The sequence below is a fragment of the Pinus tabuliformis genome, chromosome 1_1, assembly GCF_031772625.1.
Source record: "Pinus tabuliformis cultivar Carrire ecotype Pingquan chromosome 1_1, CPIR1, whole genome shotgun sequence".
Lineage (NCBI taxonomy): Eukaryota > Viridiplantae > Streptophyta > Pinopsida > Pinales > Pinaceae > Pinus > Pinus tabuliformis.
The window spans coordinates 910,355,090-910,375,314 of NC_142297.1; the positions used below are offsets into that span (position 1 = coordinate 910,355,090).

At 39.2% G+C, this 20,225-nt stretch overlaps 3 pseudogenes; all 3 read left to right on the plus strand.

The window, feature by feature from the left end:
• The first annotated feature begins 4,553 nt into the window (after positions 1–4,553).
• Positions 4,554–6,916, plus strand: LOC149217358 (GTPase LSG1-1 pseudogene; annotated as a pseudogene).
• Positions 6,917–9,905: 2,989 nt separating this feature from the next.
• LOC149217359 (GTPase LSG1-2 pseudogene) lies at positions 9,906–12,282 on the plus strand (annotated as a pseudogene).
• A 3,133-nt stretch (positions 12,283–15,415) lies between these two features.
• LOC149217360 (GTPase LSG1-1 pseudogene) lies at positions 15,416–17,617 on the plus strand (annotated as a pseudogene).
• The last annotated feature ends 2,608 nt before the right edge of the window (positions 17,618–20,225 follow it).

Consider the following 20,225-nt stretch of genomic DNA (forward strand, 5'->3'; position numbering starts at 1 on the left):
ATCTTCGCTATTATTGGATGAAGCATTCTTCTTCTTATGTGCCATGAGACTTCTAATATCTTCACTATCATTGAATGAACTTTTAATATGGGTATAATAGCTTCTACCATCTTCTTCAGATATCTTTCCTTTGTTATGAGGACATCTAGCAGCATAGTGACCAACTCTACCACATAGAAAACATTTGAAAGGTAGCTTACCTTTGAACCGTCTAGTTCCCCGTTCAAGATTCTTGACAAAATTTACCTCATCTTCTTCTTCTCACACTTCGAATGCGGCCTCTGGTGGTACCTCTTGTCGCATTTCAAAAGCAGTTAAGATCCCGTGAAGCTGTGACATGGTGATTTTCTGCACATTCTCCTTTTCTTCTATGGCAGATAGTTTAGAATCAAATTTAGTAGACAGAGATCTCAAAACCTTTTCAACTAAGACAACTTCCTCAAATTCTTCACCCAGATCCCTCATACAATTCACAATCTCATCCATACGCAGGAAATAATTAGCTATGCTTTCATTACTACGCATCTTAAGAGTTTCATACCGGATTCTGAGAGTTTGAAGCTTTGCTCTTTTTACCTGATCATCTCCCTCGTAGCTTGTAACGATTTTGTCCCATATTTCCTTAGCTGATTTGAAATGCATGATCTTCATAAATTCTGATTGAGTCAAACTACTCAATAGGACAGTAACATCTTTGGCATTGAGCTCATATTGTTTTTTCTCTGCTGGATCTGTAGGAGTTGCTGATGGGAATTTGTATCCTCCTTCTACGATTCCCCAAACTTCTGCTCCAAGTGATTGTAGATATGCAGTGGTTCTTATCTTCCAGTGAGTAAAATTGTTCCCGTCAAAGACTGGTGGCCTGATGTGTGCCTCTCTTTCTGGATTAGCCATTCTGATGGATCTTTTCCTTCAAGCGATCAAGCTTCCTCTGAAGGACCTGCTCCGATACCAATTGTTGGAAATAATACTGAGAGGGGGGGGGTGAATCAATATTATCAGATCAGTAAAACCTTTCTCAATTTCATACTCAGAAACATATACGCTACTTCAATTAAGTGAACCCGCGTGTACACGCTACTGTGTCTAATGCAACTAGCGTATATCCAGAGATCTTATGATTCAGTTAGCTTAATCTTCAGTAAATGCATCAGAACATTATTAAGCATATTTAACAGTAAACAGGTGTAGTATAACAGAACAGAACATCACACAAGAGCCACACACATGAACACCATGATATAAGGTGGAAACCCAATGTGGGTGAAAACCACCTGCTGCAAATCGTCTCTTTCTTCTTTAATAAGAAACTTCTTTTACAATGTATTGGTGCAGTCCTTTACCAGTACGCAGGCTACAACCTGCAGAGGGCTACAACCCTCTCTCGTTTTCCAACTACTTCTGGAAGGGAGCTACAACCCCCTCAGCTCTTGTACTAGCCAATCCATTTACTAGTACGTAGGTGCTGACCCTACAACCTTCTTTCCTTCAGGGACCATGTTTCATCAATTTTCAGACTGGATCCAAGAGTACAAAACAAACATTGCTGTAATACAATCATCAACTTATACTTGCATCATAATTCATTAAACAACCCAATACTGAATCACTGAAACCCTGTCATCAAGAACACAGAACCCAAACCAGAGCCCAGAACTCTGCAACAACCACCAGAATCAGCAGCAACCTGAAATATCAAATCTTATTATGCATACGCTACTTCACTGTACCAAAACCGCGTGTATACGCGCTTTCACCAAAGGCAACCCGCGTGCAGATCTAGAAATAATTACTTATACCTTCGCTGTCAGATCCGACCCTTGCCAAGCGTCCCGAACAGATAACCAACAATACCAGATCTTCTCACTTCGTCAGACACCCAATGCTTGCTCCCACTTGCCTAATGATCTTCTCCTTATGTAGCCTTAGGCCCTTTACAATACCACGGTCCAAAACCATAGTAACCCAATACCATCAGCTTCAAAACTAGGGATCAACACGTTCGTCGAGACATCAAGGTCCAAAACCATAGGCACAACTTCCAAGGAATAACCGCCGTGGACCAAAGATAAGTTTTCCACATACACGCGCTTTTACTGAAGCCAACCAGCATGTACACGCCACTTGATATATAGAGAACCTGCGTATACGCGACTTGGTATATAGTGAACCTGCTTGTATACGTGACTTGGGCTTAACGAACCTGCGTGTATGAACTTTCTTGGCATGCTGTACTAAGATCTGTCCTCTGATTAAGTTGCCATCACCTGTACCAACCTCTGAGCACCTGTACCAACCTCTGAGTGAGTTGCCATCAAGGACAACACTTGAATCATAATGCCAACAATTCCAAGCTTTTATCTCTTTTTCAAATAATCAAGTTAGATGGTCAAAATATCATGACACATTCCAAAAAAGGGAAAATGGTCTTGACCTCTGGGTCAGAGGTGAACCAAAAATCCCTTTGTGCACACTCATTAAGCATAAAAAGTTGATGGAACAGTCTATTGTTGTCCTTGCTCTTGCACCTATCCATAATTATGTTCTCTAGGTTGGTTTGGAATACTTTGAAGAAATCAAAGAAGAAGCCCTCAAAGCAACTAAACAAAGGTGGAAAATGTCCACCAATGAGGTGAAAAACAAGGAACCATTTAATTATAGAAATTTTCAAGCAACAGTTAGTAGAATGCAAGAGTATGCTCATTTGGTCCTGTCTGAAGGACCTAAATGGATAGGTTGCAGGTATAAGTGTCCAATCATCTGGTACCCTACATATAATTACAACCCTGAATATACACTCTCCAAAGAAGATAATACTAGAGCCTTCAAGGAAATCCAAAAGAGAAATGGGTTTCGGCATTATGGTGAAAAGCCCTACCCAACCTACTCTTTGACACTCCTACATGTTAATCATCTATTTGCATGAGGACATGCAAAAAGGTAAGCTGGGGAGTGATGTTGAGCCATGGAATTGGTATGCTTCTTCCCTTTGTTTCTTTAGTTAATAATTCATTTTTCAAGTTCTTTAAGTTCAATTTACAATAATTTGAGAGATAGAAGCTCTAGAAAGTAGATAATAATATCTTAGTATTCTAACTTGTTAATGAATTAAATTGAATACTTAAGATATCATAAATTTAGAATTTGAGTTAATTTTTGTACATGAGATATTTGATAAAAAGAATTAGTTCCATTGAATGGCTAAAGAGACACCAAGTTATGGAATGACCATTGGGCTAATCATGGCATGCCAATTCTGGATTTGCGCCTATGTGCACGGGACAGTCAAGGAGAAAATATGATCTGTTATCTTGAAGATTTTATAGTTTAAATAAGAAATCCTGAGAATCTTCCGATTCTCAGGATAGCTTTACCATTCCAGCATTAGAAATATATTGTAATATATAAATGCAATTAAACTTCAATAAAATGGAGATGATTTTGATTATTCTCACCGACTGTAAAAGGTGATTGAACAACAAAATTGCTTTAAAGTTTTACAGACCACTTTGTAATTCATTTTTTATATAAATGAAGGTTCAAATGGTTCAACTTTAATATGTTATATTGAATTTTATTTAAGGAAGTTACTTCCGGAGACTGTGGGCCCAGTCACTAGAACGATTATTGTCTCCCTTGTATTATTACCTTTCATTACTTTTTACATGAATGGTTTGTTGTTCCTTGTGTGCATCCTTAGATTTAAGATTTAACTGTGTGAATTCTTAATCTAGGATTTAGTCGTGTGAATTCCAAAATTTATTATTCAGCTATATGAATCTTTAGACTTATAATGCAGTTGCATGAATGCTCATATTTAGGATTGTACGAGTTTTAAGATTCCATTATCCCGCTAAGTGCATATTTAGATTTACTTTATAAGAGAGTGAATTTACATTATCATGCTTTACTATTAACATTCACAAGCGATTGTGGTAGTTAGTTCTTAAGAGTAACTTTCCTTTGAAGAAGCATTATACATTCATAAATTACGCATTATATTACGCATTATATTGAGGATTGTTAGTTTGGTAGAATTTAATATGTCTTTCCAAAGAAGTACTTAAACAGTTTTATGATTTCTGCATAGTAATTTATTTATGTCCACAACTTGATAAGACTTAGCATTTTCCGAAAGTATTTCCTTATAGCTCTTGATTTATATTAGTCTTACATATGCCCTTGTAATTTAAAACATTATCCTTGCATATACAATGTCGAAAACCCTGTAACAAAAAGACAAACCCCAGGTTGATGAATTAATGGTCATAGGATTAGGTTGATTCCTTACAAACAACTTAGTACTCGACAACATCAACCCAAACGGGTTGCTGCACTGCTTCCCTAAAAGAGGATGGATCAGTCTCAACACATCCGCTCATAAGATCTGTTATCACTGAAAATTTTGTTGCCAAAAATTTTTAGCCTAGCTTAAGGACAAGGTGTTTTCGCAGCGCATGAATCCTTTTTAGCAGTTTTGCAGCGCTACCTGTTTAGGTGATTTCGTAGCGCGCTACGAAACTGGGGATTTGTTCGAATCCATAGCAGCTGTCATGCAAAATAGCTCTGGGGTGGATGCACTTTATAGGAGGCATGCTCTCAAGTTCCTGCGTGTATGCTTGTCATCAGTTCTGAATCTGAAGGTGACAGTTTTAGTGATTGCAAGGTACTACCTCAGGTTAAAGGCACCCTTGTTGTTTGTCCCATGGTAGCTATTATTCAATGAAGGAACGAGATTGATCGGTTCACTGCTGAAGGAAGCACTAAAGTTGCTTCATCATGGCGCAAATAGATGTGAAGATGTGGCCGACTTTTCTCAATATGATTATGTTTTGACTACTTATTCCAGTGTTGAGAAAGAGCATAGAAAGCATTTGATGCCTGCAAAAGTAAAATGTCAATGGTGCATTAAATCATTTTATCCAGATCCTTTCCCCAGAGACTTGTGCAAAGAGCTCGCAAAACTGTACACAAAGGCACCGGCACATAAATTTTCATACACACAGGAAACTATTGAAAGGGTTTTTGGTCGTAGAATTGATGAAGTTTTTGAGAATTTTGAAGAGGAGCCCGTTGCTTCTGGCAGTATTGCACAAGTGCATAAGGCTACTTTGAAATTTCAGTATCCTGGTCAGGAGGCCGGCCGCCTATTGTCCGCGCAAAATCCAGAGTCAAACTTCCTTATCAGCCTTGATTTGAATTCATCAAATAATGGGTTGACTCCGAGCGAGAGAAAGGAACAGCAGAAAGCAGAAGAGGCACTGTATAAAGACAGTATCCAAATACCTAGAAGGCCACCGTGGCATGCTGAGATGCCTACAGAAGAACTTGATGCTAGAGAAAGACAATCATTTTTGAATTGGCGTAGAAATCTTGCCAGGGTGGAGGAGAATAAAAAAAACTTGTTTTGACTCCCTTTAAAGAAAAAATATCGAAATATGGAGGCAGCTTTGGTGAGTGCTTGAAAGAAGTGATCTAGTTGTTACAGTGGTGGATGCCCGCAATCCGTTGTTTTACCGTTGCTGTGATTTAGAGGCATATGTACGAGAAATTGATATTCACAAGAGGACAATGTTGCTTGTCAATAAAGCAGATCTTTTACCAGTTCATATCAGACAAAAATGGGCAAAATATTTTTGTTCATAAGGAATTTTGTATCTATTCTGGTCTGCTAAAGCTGCTTCAGCAGCTTTAGAGGATAAAGATCATACGAGCCTTTCAGAAAGTTTAGTCAATCCAGAGGAGTTGCACAAGTTTGATATTTCTGCTGAGGACATCGGAATTTATGGTCGAGAAGAGCTTTTGAGCCGCTTGCAAAAAGAGGCAGAAGTAATTTCAGCAATCAGGAAAGCTTCGACTGAAACCAATAAGCAGGGTTAGAAAATTTTGAATCAATCTTCAAATTTTGATTCAGCTTACAGTGAGAGTGATGTATTGATTAGTAACCTCAAGGTGCTCGATTCTGGTCCTAGGCACGTGGTTGTAGGGTTTGTTGGCTATCCTAATGTGGGTAAAAGTTCCACAATAAATGCATTGGTTGGACAGAAGAAAACTGGTGTCACATCAACACCTGGAAAGACCAAGCATTTTCAGACACTTATAATTTCTAATAGGCTCATGTTGTGTAACTGTCCTGGTCTAGTTTTTCCCAGCTTTTCAAGCTCCAGACATGAAATGGTTTCTTCGGGTGTGTTACCTATTGATCGGTTGACTGATCACAGGGGTGCAATACAAGTTGTAGTTGATCGGGTTCCTAGAAGTAATTTTGAGAATATTTACAAAATATCTTTACCTAAACCTAAACCATATGAACCACAGGACAGGCCTCCTGCGGCATTTGAGTTTCTAAGGACATATTCGCAGTCCCGGGGATATGTTGGCCCGTCAAATTCTGAAGGACTACATAGATGGGAAGTTACCTCACTTTGAATTACCACCAGAGGAAGCATACAGCGGTGAAGGTGAAGAGACTAGTTCCACCTCTCCAACACTGCAAACAAAAGACTGTAGAATGAGAGCAGAGGAGGGAGTTTTGGAGCTCCACAGTGATGAACTAGGATCCTCTGCTTCTTCTGCGAAAGAAGAGGGAGGATCGGACCTTGACAGCCAAGTTTATTCGACTGCAAGTAAAGGAGTGGAAACCAAAGGGAAGCTTCTAAGTGTCATGGGCAGCTCAAGTCTAGAGGGTGTCCTACATGACCTTGATTCATTTGATTCTGCAAATGGCATACAGGCTGCTCCTCCTGGAAAAGGCGAAAACAGGAAAAAAATGCATGCTCCACATAAGATGCATAAGAAAACTCAAAGGAAAAAGGATCGTTCTTGGCAGGTGGGTAATGATGAGAGTGATGGCATGTCTACTGTAAAAGCAGTTGAAAAGCTAGTGAGTTATGGTGCATATAGATTACATTACTAATGTTGCGAGTGTAGTTAGTGATTGCAGCAATGACATGGCTGCCGCAGAAGTATTAAGTGCTAAATGTTTTCAGAATGCAAATCTTTTGGAGAATTATCCACACTAGTCATTTTATAGGTCTATGTTTCAAATCCAGGACAGTTTCATCATCCAAAGAGGCACTAGTTCAAGCGCAAGATGTTTTAGTGTAAATGTACTCTGTTTTAGCAAAAACAGCAGTTTCGTAGTGCGCTACGAAACTGCTGTAGGTGCTGTTTTATAAGGAAGATGAGCAGTTTAATGGTGAGGTCAGCAGATTTTTGAAGGAAACGCCAAAGTAATAAAAGAGATATCACTCAAGGCTATCCTGGCTATTCAGAGAATGACAGGTGGACCTTTTGGTAAAAGTAAAATTTTTGTCTCAAGTTAAACTTGTGTAAAGCTACTTTATGACAAGTTAGGGTTTAGCAGAATGGCATACGAGGAGTATCTTTTTGGTTCATACACCTGGCTATCCATGAAGCTTCCAACGCATTTGAAGTATGGTGAGGCTCGTAGGTTTTGGGATATTAAAGGAGCTGGGACATGTTGCTTAATTTTCGGAGGATGGTAGGAGACAGGGACCATAAAAATAGGGGTTTTGATCCTAATGATAAATGATCCATCAGCACCTTCAGGTATCCAAAGTCAGCGTTCCTTGCACCTGGAGCTCAGTCATCTCAGCCTAACCAACAAAAGACAGCTGTCAAAGATCAAGAAAAGAATCATGCTACGAGGAGATGAAGTTAGAGTTTTAGTTTGATTAGGACTCTTTGTAATTACAGCTCAACACTTTGTGTATTTAATGAGTCTGTTTAAAATAGATAAGGGTAGTTAATGATAAGTCATCGAGCTCCCCTCATGCTGGAGGAGGAGACTCAAAGTAGTTAGTTTGTTTTCCTATATATAGTGAAAACTCTGATGTAATGAGGGTTGGATGTTATCGAAAAAACAGAGTTTTATATTGGCTTATGTAAAAGACTTGTTGCAGTAATATAATAGACTACTTTTTCTTCTCAAGATTCATACTTTGTTCAAATGCTCAAGATGTATCTGGCTTTGTCTTATCCTTTGCGTTTTACAACTCTATAGATACACAATCACTCTGAATTCACCTAGTTGCTCAGATTTCCTGTGTATATTTATGAGTTGAGGTTCATTTGCAAAATGTTTTGAGTGTTTAAACATTACATGCCTTGACTTCCATGAATGAGTAGTTGAATGGTTTACTGAAATGGTGTTTGACTCCATGAGCCCAATGGAAGAAATCTTATGTTGTCTGTCCAACCAGCATGTTATTAAGTTTTCATTTCAAGAGTTAGCCCTCTTAGTGTTAATCACAATCAATAGTTTGTTTTGAGAGAGCCCTCTCAGGTTAGGGAGGCTAATCCTTAGCCAAGAGTCTGGTCTGAAATAGTTAAATAAAGTCTAACTGATTAGCAGCCATCAGAACATGATTTTGTGATAACATTTTGGTGCGTCTGTCGGGAGCCTGAAGATTATTCTTTCCCGAAATTATGATGCTGAACTTCTGAAGGTAGCAGGAGCTCAGAAGGTTTTTGAGGCTGCAAATCTACCTTGGCGACTCCATTGTTGAATAATTCAAAATTCATACATTCATGGTGATTCCACTGGAGTTATGAAGGACCCAGAAGCTACCATTCTTAGTTCAAGGTATGCATGCATATATTTTTCAGGAATTCATGGTTTCCCAAATCATTTTCCCAAGGATGCATATTTTCTAAGGAATGGTCCCAAATTTAATGGAGAAGATTTGAGTTTAACTCTGAAGCATATCTCAGATTTCTGTCATTTTGCTGAGCTTCTTAGAGTTAAACATGAGAATGTTTGCATTATGTTATTCTATGATTCACTTCAAGGGAAATGCAAACAATGGATTGAAAGTTTTCCTATCAAATTCGTTAAGTCATTTCAAGACTTATGGCTTATGTTTTTGGAGGAATGGATAGATAGGTCAGAGGTGGTGGTAAACTCTCCTTCAGTTGAGGGTTTCAAACAATGGAATGATGATCATAGTAAAGAAGAAACAAATGAATCTTTTTCTTTGTCCTTATCCTCATATCTAAAATCCTTTGACTGCAAGGTAGAGGATAGGATGAGATTTTTGGATGAATTTGCTGAGGACCTTGAAAAAGAAATTGAAGGTTTAGAAGGACAAATTCAGGCATACAGTTTTCATGATCACGATCATTATTCTCAGAAGTTTTCTATGGCAGAACGCAAGGAGACAATGTTGGTTCCTTTCTCTTTCACGATTGAGGAACTGAACACTGTGGTTGAAGATCAGTTTGCACAGCTGGAAAGTTACAAGGAAAAACAAGCTGATCATGTATTCTGGGATCCTGTAGCTGATTACATGGAAGAGTTTTACTCTCAAGTTTTTCAGTTTTCCTATAAAGATCAGAGACAATTCCAGTGGCAGCGGTCATCACACTATCATATTGGCTCTGAACTCCGATGCAGTCAAAGAGGTCAAAGATCAGATAAAACAAAGGATTGGCTACATTGGAAATTTCATATTGATTGAGCAGAAAAAAGTTTGAAATTGTTAGGGTAGGTAGGTAGGTGAATACAAATAAGCTCAAGGTTGACTGAGCATTTCTTTTTTCAGTAGATGTAGTTTTCTTTCTCCTGCAGTCATCATCAAGCTTAAGCCCGAGGTGAAGGCCCCAGAAGCTTGAAGGGGATGATTGTCGAGCAAATTTCAGTTTGTCAAAATGGATAAGGCACTAGAACTGCAGGTTCTTAGTGTACCACAAGGGCACACTATCCCAAGTGGAGCCACTGTTATCACTGAAAATTTTGTTGCCAAAAATTTTTAGCCTAGCTTAAGGACAAGGTGTTTTCGCAGCGCATGAATCCTTTTTAGAAGTTTTGTAGCGCTACCTATTTAGGTGATTTCCTAGCGTGCTACGAAACTGGGGATTTGTTCGAATCCATAGCAGCTGTCATGCAAAATAGCTCTCGGGTGGATGCACTTTACAGGAGGCATGCTCTCAAGTTCTTGCGTGTATGCTTGTCATCAGTTCTGAATCTGAAGGTGACAGTTTTAGTGATTGCAAGGTACTACCTCAGGTTAAAGGCACCCTTGTTGTTTGTCCCATGGTAGCTGTTATTCAATGAAGGAACGAGATTGCTCGGTTCACTGCTGAAGGAAGCACTAAAGTTGCTTCATCATGGCGCAAATAGATGTGAAGATGTGGCCGAGTTTTCTCAATATGATTATGTTTTGACTACTTATTCCAGTGTTGAGATAAAGCATAGAAAGCATTTGATGCCTGCAAAAGAAAAATGTCAATGGTGCATTAAATCATTTTATCAAGATCTTTTCCCCAGAGACTTGTGCAAAGAGCTCGCAAAACTGTACACAAAGGCACCGGCACATAAATTTTCATACACACAGGAAACTATTGAAAGGGTTTTTGGTCGTAGAATTGATGAAGTTTTTGAGAACTTTGAAGAGGAGCCCGTTGCTTCTGGCAGTATTGCACAAGTGCATAAGGCTACTTTGAAATTTCAGTATCCTGGTCAGGAGGCCGGCCGCCTATTCTCCGCGCAAAATCCAGAGTCAAACTTCCTTATCAGCCTTGATTTGAATTCATCAAATAATGGGTTGACTCCGAGCGAGAGAAAGGAACAGCAGAAAGCAGAAGAGGCACTGTATAAAGACAGTATCCAAATACCTAGAAGGCCACCGTGGCATGCTGAGATGCCTACAGAAGAACTTGATGCTAGAGAAAGACAATCATTTTTGAATTGGCGCAGAAATCTTGCCAGGGTGGAGGAGAATAAAAAAAACTTGTTTTGACTCCCTTTAAAGAAAAAATATCGAAATATGGAGGTAGCTTTGGCGAGTGCTTGAAAGAAGTGATCTAGTTGTTAAAGTGGTGGATGCCCGCAATCCGTTGTTTTACCGTTGCTGTGATTTAGAGGCATATGTACGAGAAATTGATATTCACAAGAGGACAATGTTGCTTGTCAGTAAAGCAGATCTTTTACCAGTTCATATCAGACAAAAATGGGCAAAATATTTCTGTTCATAAGGAATTTTGTATCTATTCTGGACTGCTAAAGCTGCTTCAGCAGCTTTAGAGGATAAAGATCATACGAGCCTTTCAGAAAGTTTAGTCAATCCAGAGGAGTTGCACAAGTTTGATATTTCTGCTGAGGACATCGGAATTTATGGTCGAGAAGAGCTTTTGAGCTGCTTGCAAAAAGAGGCAGAAGTAATTTCAGCAATCAGGAAAGCTTCGACTGAAACCAATAAGCAGGGTCAGCAAATTTTGAATCAATCTTCAAATTTTGATTCAGCTTACAGTGAGAGTGATGTATTGATTAGTAACCTCAAGGTGCTCGATTCTGGTCCTAGGCGCGTGGTTGTAGGGTTTGTTGGCTATCCTAATGTGGGTAAAAGTTCCACAATAAATGCATTGGTTGGACAGAAGAAAACTGGTGTCACATCAACACCTGGAAAGACCAAGCATTTTCAGACACTTATAATTTCTGATAGGCTCATGTTGTGTATCTATCCTGGTCTAGTTTTTCCCAGCTTTTCAAGCTCCAGACATGAAATGGTTTCTTCGGGTGTGTTACCTATTGATCGGTTGACTAATCACAGGGTGCAATACAAGTTGTAGCTGATCGGGTTCCTAGAAGTAATTTTGAGAATATTTACAAAATATCTTTACCTAAACCTAAACCATATGAACCACAGGACAGGCCTCCTGCGGCATTTGAGTTGCTAAGGACATATTCGCAGTCCCGGGGATATGTTGGCCCGTCAAATTCTGAAGGACTACATAGATGGGAAGTTACCTCACTTTGAATTACCACCAGAGGAAGCATACACCTGTGAAGGTGAAGAGACTAGTTCCACCTCTCCAACACTGCAAACAGAAGACTGTAGAATGAGAGCAGAGGAGGCAGTTTTGGAGCTCCACAGTGATGAACTAGGATCCTCTGCTTCTTCTGCGAAAGAAGAGGGAGGATCGGACCTTGACAGCCAAGTTTATTCGACTGCAAGTAAAGGAGTGGAAACAAAAGGGAAGCTTCTAAGTGTCATGGGCAGCTCAAGTCTAGAGGGTGTCCTACATGACCTTGATTCATTTGATTCTGCAAATGGCATACAGGCTGCTCCTCCTGGAAAAGGGGAAAACAGGAAAAAAATGCATGCTCCACATAAGATGCATAAGAAAACTCAAAGGAAAAAGGATCGTTCTTGGCAGGTGGGTAATGATGAGAGTGATGGCATGTCTGCTGTAAAAGCAGTTGAAAAGCTAGTGAGTTATGGTGCATCTAGATTACATTACTAATGCTGCGAGTGTAGTTAGTGATTGCAGCAATGACATGGCTGCCGCAGAAGTATTAAGTGCTAAATGTTTTCAGAATGCAAATCTTCTGGAGAATTATCCACAGTAGTCATTTTATAGGTCTATGTTTCAAATCCAGGACAGTTTCATCATCCAAAGAGGCACTAGTTCAAGCGCAAGATGTTTTAGTGTAAATGTACTCTGTTTTAGCAAAAACAGCAGTTTCGTAGCGTGCTACGAAACTGCTGTAGGTGCTATTTTATAAGGAAGATGAGCAGTTTAATGGTGAGGTCAGCAGATTTTTGAAGGAAACGCCAAAGTAATGAAAGAGATATCACTCAAGGCTATCCTGGCTATTCAGAGAATGACAGGTGGACCTTTTGGTAAAAGTAAAATTTTTGTCTCAAGTTAAACTTGTGTAAAGCTACTTTATGACAAGTTAGGGTTTAGCAGAATGGCATACGAGGAGTATCTTTTTGGTTCATACACCTGGCTATCCATGAAGCTAACAACGCATTTGAAGTATGGTGAGGCTCGTAGGTTTTGGGATATTAAAGGAGCTGGGACATGTTGCTTAATTTTCGGAGGATGGTAGGAGACAGGGACCATAAAAATAGGGGTTTTGATCCTAATGATAAATGATCCATCAGCACCTTCAGGTATCCAAAGTCAACGTTCCTTGCACCTGGAGCTCAGTCATCTCAGCCTAACCAACAGAAGACAGCTTTCAAAGATCAAGAAAAGAATCATGCTACGAGGAGATGAAGTTAGAGTTTTAGTTTGATTAGGACTCTTTGTAATTACAGCTCAACACTTTGTGTATTTAATGAGTCTGTTTAAAATAGATAAGGGTAGTTAATGATAAGTCATCGAGCTCCCCTCATGCTGGAGGAGGAGACTCAAAGTAGTTAGTTTGTTTTCCTATATATAGTGAAAACTCTGATGTAATGAGGGTTGGATGTTATCGAAAAAACAGAGTTTTATATTGGCTTATGTAAAAGACTTGTTGCAGTAATATAATAGACTACTTTTTCTTCTCAAGATTCATACTTTGTTCAAATGCTCAAGATGTATCTGGCTTTGTCTTATCCTTTGTGTTTTACAACTCTATAGATATACAATCACTCTGAATTCACCTAGTTGCTTAGATTTCCTGTGTATATTTATGAGTTGAGGTTCATTTGCAAAATGTTTTGAGTGTTTAAACATTACATGCCTTGACTTCCATGAATGAGTAGTTGAATGGTTTACTGAAATGGTGTTTGACTCCATGAGCCCAATGGAAGAAATCTTATGTTGTCTGTCCAACCAGCATGTTATTAAGTTTTCATTTCAAGAGTTAGCCCTCTTAGTGTTAATCACAATCAGTAGTTTGTTTTGAGAGAGCCCTCTCAGGTTAGGGAGGCTAATCCTTAGCCAAGAGTCTGGTCTGAAATAGTTACATAAAGTCTAACTGATTAGCAGCCATCAGAACATGATTTTGTGATAACATTTTGGTGCGTCTGCCGGGAGCCTGAAGATTATTCTTTCCCGAAATTATGAGGCTGAACTTCTGAAGGTAGCAGGAGCTCAGAAGGTTTTTGAGGCTGCAAATCTACCTTGGCGACTCCATTGTTGAATAATTCAAAATTCATACATTCATGGTGATTCCACTGGAGTTATGAAGGACCTAGAAGCTACCATTCTTAGTTCAAGGTATGCATGCATAGATTTTTCAGGAATTCATGGTTTCCCAAATCATTTTCCCAAGGATGCATATTTTCTAAGGAATGGTCCCAAATTTAATGGAGAAGATTTGAGTTTAACTCTGAAGCATATCTCAGATTTCTGTCATTTTGCTGAGCTTCTTAGAGTTAAACATGAGGATGTTTGCATTATGTTATTCTATGATTCACTTCAAGGGAAATGCAAACAATGGATTGAAAGTTTTCCTATCAAATCCGTTAAGTCATTTCAAGACTTATGGCTTATGTTTTTGGAGGAATGGATAGATAGGTCAGAGGTGGTGGTAAACTCTCCTTCAGTTGAGGGTTTCAAACAATGGAATGATGATCATAGTAAAGAAGAAACAAATGAATCTTTTTCTTTGTCCTTATCCTCATATCTAAAATCCTTTGACTGCAAGGCAGAGGATAGGATGAGATTTTTGGATGAATTTGCTGAGGACCTTGAAAAAGAAATTGAAGGTTTAGAAGGACAAATTCATGCATACAGTTTTCATGATCACGATCATTATTCTCAGAAGTTTTCTATGGCAGAACGCAAGGAGACAATGCTGGTTCCTTTCTCTTTCACGATTGAGGAACTGAACACTGTGGTTGAAGATCAGTTTGCACAGCTGGAAAGTTACAAGGAAAAACAAGCTGATCATGTATTCTGGGATCCTGTAGCTGATTACATGGAAGAGTTTTACTCTCAAGTTTTTCAGTTTTCCTATAAAGATCAGAGACAATTCCAGTGGCAGCGGTCATCACACTATCATATTGGCTCTGAACTCCGATGCAGTCAAAGAGGTCAAAGATCAGATAAAACAAAGGATTGGCTACATTGGAAATTTCATATTGATTGAGCAGAAAAAAGTTTGAAATTGTTAGGGTAGGTAGGTAGGTGAATACAAATAAGCTCAAGGTTGACTGAGCATTTCTTTTTTCAGTAGATGTAGTTTTCTTTCTCCTGCAGTCATCATCAAGCTTAAGCCCGAGGTGAAGGCCCCAGAAGCTTGAAGGGGATGATTGTCGAGCAAATTTCAGTTTGTCAAAATGGATAAGGCACTGGAACTGCAGGTTCTTAGTGTACCACAAGGGCACACTATCCCAAGTGGAGCCACTGTTATCACTGAAAATTTTGTTGCCAAAAAGTTTTAGCCTAGCTTAAGGACAAGGTGTTTTCGCAGCGCATGAATCCTTTTTAGCAGTTTTGCAGCGCTACCTGTTTAGGTGATTTCGTAGCGCGCTACGAAACTGGGGATTTGTTTGAATCCATAGCAGCTGTCATGCAAAATAGCTCTGGGGTGGATGCACTTTACAGGAGGCATGCTCTCAAGTTCCTGCGTGTATGCTTGTCATCAGTTCTGAATCTGAAGGTGACAGTTTTAGTGATTGCAAGGTACTACCTTAGGTTAAAGGCACCCTTGTTGTTTGTCCCATGGTAGATGTTATTCAATGAAGGAACGAGATTGCTCGGTTCACTGCTGAAGGAAGCACTAAAGTTGCTTCATCATGGCGCAAATAGATGTGAAGATGTGGCCGAGTTTTCTCAATATGATTATGTTTTGACTACTTATTCCAGTGTTGAGATAGAGCATAGAAAGCATTTGATGCCTGCAAAAGAAAAATGTGAATGGTGCATTAAATCATTTTATCCAGATCATTTCCCCAGAGACTTGTGCAAAGAGCTCGCAAAACTGTACACAAAGGCACCGGCACATAAATTTTCATACACACAGGAAACTATTGAAAGGGTTTTTGGTCGTAGAATTGATGAAGTTTTTGAGAACTTTGAAGAGGAGCCCGTTGCTTCTGGCAGTATTGCACAAGTGCATAAGGCTACTTTGAAATTTCAGTATCCTGGTCAGGAGGCCGGCCGCCTATTCTCCGCGCAAAATCCAGAGTCAAACTTCCTTATCAGCCTTGATTTGAATTCATCAAATAATGGGTTGACTCCGAGTGAGAGAAAGGAACAGCAGAAAGCAGAAGAGGCACTGTATAAAGACAGTCCAAATACCTAGAAGGCCACTGTGGCATGCTGAGATGCCTACAGAAGAACTTGATGCTAGAGAAAGACAATCATTTTTGAATTGGCGCAGAAATCTTGCCAGGGTGGAGGAGAATAAAAAAAACTTGTTTTGACTCCCTTTAAAGAAAAAATATCGAAATATGGAGGCAGCTTTGGCGAGTGCTTGAAAGAAGTGATCTAGTTGTTACAGTGGTGGATGCCCGCAATCCGTTGTTTTACCGTTGCTATGATTTAGAGGCATATGTACGAGAAATTGATATTCACAAGAGGACAATGTTGCTTGCCAATAAAGCAGATCTTTTACCAGTTCATATCAGACAAAAATGGGCAAAATATTTCTGTTCATAAGGAATTTTGTATCTATTATGGTTTGCTAAAGCTGCTTCAGCAGCTTTAGAGGATAAATATCATACGAGCCTTTCAGAAAGTTTAGTCAATCCAGAGGAGTTGCACAAGTTTGATATTTCTGCTGAGGACATCGGAATTTATGGTCGAGAAGAGCTTTTGAGCCGCTTGCAAAAAGAGGCAGAAGTAATTTCAGTAATCAGGAAAGCTTCGACTGAAACCAATAAGCAGGGTCAGCAAATTTTGAATCAATCTTCAAATTTTGATTCAGCTTACAGTGAGAGTGATGTATTGATTAGTAACCTCAAGGTGCTCGATTCTGGTCCTAGGCGCGTGGTTGTAGGGTTTGTTGGCTATCCTAATGTGGGTAAAAGTTCCACAATAAATGCATTGGTTGGACAGAAGAAAACTGGTGTCACATCAACACCTGGAAAGACCAAGCATTTTCAGACACTTATAATTTCTGATAGGCTCATGTTGTGTAACTGTCCTGGTCTAGTTTTTCCCAGCTTTTCAAGCTCCATACATGAAATGGTTTCTTCGGGTGTGTTACCTATTGATCGGTTGACTGATCACAGGGGTGCAATACAAGTTGTAGCTGATCGGGTTCCTAGAAGTAATTTTGAGAATATTTACAAAATATCTTTACCTAAACCTAAACCATATGAACCACAGGACAGGCCTCCTGCGGCATTTGAGTTGCTGAGGACATATTCGCAGTCCCGGGGATATGTTGCCCCGTCAAATTCTGAAGGACTACATAGATGGGAAGTTACCTCACTTTGAATTACCACCAGAGGAAGCATACATCGGTGAAGGTGAAGAGACTAGTTCCACCTCTCCAACACTGCAAACAGAAGACTGTAGAATGAGAGCAGAGGAGGCAGTTTTGGAGCTCCACAGTGATGAACTAGGATCCTCTGCTTCTTCTGCGAAAGAAGAGGGAGGATCGGACCTTGACAGCCAAGTTTATTTGACTGCAAGTAAAGGAGTGGAAACAAAAGGGAAGCTTCTAAGTGTCATGGGCAGCTCAAGTCTAGAGGGTGTCCTACATGACCTTGATTCATTTGATTCTGCAAATGGCATACAGGCTGCTCCTCCTGGAAAAGGGGAAAGCAGGAAAAAAATGCATGCTCCACATAAGATGCATAAGAAAACTCAAAGGAAAAAGGATCGTTCTTGGCAGGTGGGTAATGATGAGAGTGATGGCATGTCTACTGTAAAAGCAGTTGAAAAGCTAGTGAGTTATGGTGCATCTAGATTACATTACTAATGCTGCGAGTGTAGTTAGTGATTGCAGCAATGACATGGCTGCCGCAGAAGTATTAAGTGCTAAATGTTTTCAGAATGCAAATATTCTGGAGAATTATCCACAGTAGTCATTTTATAGGTCTATGTTTCAAATCCAGGACAGTTTCATCATCCAAAGAGGCACTAGTTCAAGCGCAAGATGTTTTAGTGTAAATGTACTCTATTTTAGCAAAAACAGCAGTTTCGTAGCGCGCTACGAAACTGCTGTAGGTGCTGTTTTATAAGGAAGATGAGCAGTTTAATGGTGAGGTCAGCAGATTTTTGAAGGAAACGCCAAAGTAATGAAAGAGATATCACTCAAGGCTATCCTGGCTATTCAGAGAATGACAGGTGGACCTTTTGGTAAAAGTAAAATTTTTGTCTCAAGTTAAACTTGTGTAAAGCTACTTTATGACAAGTTAGGGTTTAGCAGAATGGCATACGAGGAGTATCTTTTTGGTTCATACACCTGGCTATCCATGAAGCTTCCAACGCATTTTAAGTATGGTGAGGCTCGTAGGTTTTGGGATATTAAAGGAGCTGGGACATGTTGCTTAATTTTCGGAGGATGGTAGGAGACAGGGACCATAAAAATAGGGGTTTTGATCCTAATGATAAATGATCCATCAGCACCTTCAGGTATCCAAAGTCAACGTTCCTTGCACCTGGAGCTCAGTCATCTCAGCCTAACCAACAGAAGACAGCTGTCAAAGATCAAGAAAAGAATCATGCTACGAGGAGATGAAGTTAGAGTTTTAGTTTGATTAGGACTCTTTGTAATTACAGCTCAACACTTTGTGTATTTAATGAGTCTGTTTAAAATAGATAAGGGTAGTTAATGATAAGTCATCGAGCTCCCCTCATGCTGGAGGAGGAGACTCAAAGTAGTTAGTTTGTTTTCCTATATATAGTGAAAACTCTGATGTAATGAGGGTTGGATGTTATCGAAAAAACAGAGTTTTATATTGGCTTATGTAAAAGACTTGTTGCAGTAATATAATAGACTACTTTTTCTTCTCAAGATTCATACTTTGTTCAAATGCTCAAGATGTATCTGGCTTTGTCTTATCCTTTGCATTTTACAACTCTATAGATATACAATCACTCTGAATTCACCTAGTTGCTCAGATTTCCTGTGTATATTTATGAGTTGAGGTTCATTTGCAAAATGTTTTGAGTGTTTAAACATTACATGCCTTGACTTCCATGAATGAGTAGTTGAATGGTTTACTGAAATGGTGTTTGACTCCATGAGCCCAATGGAAGAAATCTTATGTTGTCTGTCCAACCAGCATGTTATTAAGTTTTCATTTCAAGAGTTAGCCCTCTTAGTGTTAATCACAATCAATAGTTTGTTTTGAGAGAGCCCTCTCAGGTTAGGGAGGCTAATCCTTAGCCAAGAGTCTGGTCTGAAATAGTTACATAAAGTCTAACTGATTAGCAGCCATCAGAACATGATTTTGTGATAACAAGATCCATGTATCCAATGTAGCTCTCAGGTGACCTCCTCTGCCTCTGTTGTGATGTGGGTGCTCCCACATTCTCTCTTGCACCATTCAATAACCTATCAGCCTCTCTAGTGCGCCTTCTCCCATCTCTAGAAGACTCTACCTGAGTGGGTGTCTCCACTCCCTGATCCTCTGCATGTGGCTGATCCACATCCATCTAAGGTTCCTCCTTAGGAGCTAAAATCTCCTCAAATGCATGTATTTGAAGCTCCTTCTCAAGGGAACATCTCATGGCCTTCTCTTCATCGAATTTTACATCTCTACGAACCACTTTCATCCTATTGGTCAGTAGGTACATTTGATAGTTGTGAGGTGTATCAATGTACCCCACAAATATCCCCAAATTTGTTGTTGGTTCAAGCTTCTTTCGTGCATCTTTGGTTACATTGCAGTAGACAAATGAACCAAAAACTCTGAAGTCACCCACATCTCATCTCTTCCTTGAGAAAGCCTCCTTTGGTGTACTCATCCCAAGAATTCGATGAGGGCTTATGTTCTGCAAATAAACAGCTATGGTGCATGCCTCAGCTCATAAGTGTAGTGGTATGCTCTGATCATGTAACATCGCCCATGCTTCACCTACTATGATTCTATTCTTCCTTTTATCCACCCCATTCTGCTGTGGGTTATGAGGTGTTGCCAACTCTTGTTGAATTCCTTTTGCACAAAATATTTGAAACTCATTCGACACATACTTAGGGAAAATTTTAAGAACCCCCCCTAAATTTATATGTATAATAAATGGGTGAATCTCCATGGTATATAGGAAAAATGGAAGGCGATTTTATCAATAATATAATATGTATATATAATTTTTTGGCGAATCTCTCACCAGGCATGGCAAATATTTTACTCAATTATAAAATCTTGTAAGATCTTAGTATTACCATGGGTCAATACCATGGGTTATCATAAACCTGGAGCTTAAAAATTACTATTAGTAATTTATAAAAATTAATAAAATTAATAGTTGATTTTTATTTTATTTTTTATTTTAACCAAGATAAAATGTTTAACATACATTAAATTACAACATCCATTTTTACTCTTGATCCACCCCCGAGAGGGATCAAATATTTTTTC